The following is a 1,804-nucleotide window of genomic DNA, read 5'->3' on the forward strand; positions in this document are numbered from 1 at the left end:
TCGAAGATCTCTTGGAAACTTTCAGTATTTCTAAAAGAAACAACAACAACACATTTTGACAGATTGCGTGCTGATCGGATTAACGAGTGCATTTTCTCTTTGGAAAGTGGTGGCACAGACTTCCCCACGTTGTATGGATACGATAGTAAAACACGACGTACGGATAGGGTTAAAATACAATTTTATTTTAGAGAACAGTTGTGATCATATTGAGAGGAGATGTATACATGTGCCTATATTTCAAACAACAGAATGTATACTTTTAATAGCTATATTTTGTTCATTTGATGCCAGCTTGGTCAAATTATTCCATTTCCGCATCATGCGTTTATTTGGAGAGATTATTGGTCATCAGATTAATGTTAAAAGGAAATCATTCATGGTGAAGGCTTTCAAGTCAAAAAGCTGAGGCACTTTATTTTGGCCTTTAAAAAAAGTTTTAGTAAAGGTTTTACGGCGCTCGCAACTGCATAAGGCCATATGAGCGTCAGAAGATTAGAGGTGTTACAAGAGAGTAATAAACCTAAAAAAGAAGAAGGGGAGATAAAGACGATAGATGTTTGATAGGAAAGAAGGAGCAAACCACACCAGAGCACCCGCCAACCACCCAGATCAGACTGGTGTTAAAAGGAAATGATTCATGATGAATAGAAGGCTCCCAAGCCGAAAAGCTGAGGAACTTTATTTTGACCTAAACAACAGATACAACAAAACAATAATTGTATTTTTAATCTACAGGCTGGACTCCTCAAAACTCTTAATTGGTATTTATCATTTCGTGTCCTCTTTTGTACTCGTAAGTGTTTTACGGCGCTCACAACTGTATAATAAGGTCATATGAGCGCGCGGGGCCCATTAACACATTTTCAGTTCCGTAGGAATTTTTTACTTTAACCTGGTGGCAGCCGCAGCCTACTCGGATCATACATTTTATGACCACCAAGGGATCTTTAACATGCACAACTTGCACGGGTGGCCTCCGAGATTTTTCGCCCTTATCCGAGAAGGCTAGGTGTTAGATCTTACCTACTATAAGGTCAGCGGTGTGACTGAAAGACAGCAGTAAGAAGGAGCTAAGGAGTAGTAGTAGATAAAGCAGCTGCAGAAAGAGTCAGGAGCCCAGAGGAGGAGGCAAAGGAGGTGAGGGGGTGGGGGCAGAAAGTGGAGACGAAAGCAGACGAAAGAACATGGTTAGAGAGCAAAAAAAAGGAGGTGAAAAGAGAAAATTTAAGAGAAACAAAATATTTTCCGTCGCTGTCAGGTTTCAAACCCGGGACCTCTTGAATGAGAGGCGAATACCGTAACCTCTAGACCACGCAAGCCACCTTGAGATAGACGTCTCGGATAGAGTCACACATATGATCATGATTATATCTGTCTCCGGGGTTTTATGCACCCCGCATATTTTAGCAAAATTTGATCATTTTAGCATACTTTCTGATTATTTTCCTTTATTATTCTTTGTTAAAATTAACAGAATCGCATAATTTCACATTTTCGGGCTCAGTTTGAATAATTTCAGATCTTTTTTTTGTGCATAAAACCGCGGGGACAGATATATGTATTGGGGGAAAAAAACAAACAGGAGATGGGTGAGGTGGTAGGGGTGGGGAGGGGGGGTTTAGGGGAGGCGGTCGTTTATACAGACAGGTTTATTTTCACCAACAGGTGGCCGGAACAGCAGGTTCGGCAGCACTTAATTAATGATACATGACTGACGATGCAAATTAATTGCACCGCAGGCCGGGTTTAAATGCCTCTGTTTCTTGACACGTTCACTTAGACTTTGTATTTTTGGCCCCAA

The sequence above is a fragment of the Aplysia californica genome, unplaced genomic scaffold (assembly GCF_000002075.1).
Source record: "Aplysia californica isolate F4 #8 unplaced genomic scaffold, AplCal3.0 scaffold01299, whole genome shotgun sequence".
Classification (NCBI taxonomy): Eukaryota; Metazoa; Mollusca; class Gastropoda; order Aplysiida; family Aplysiidae; genus Aplysia; species Aplysia californica.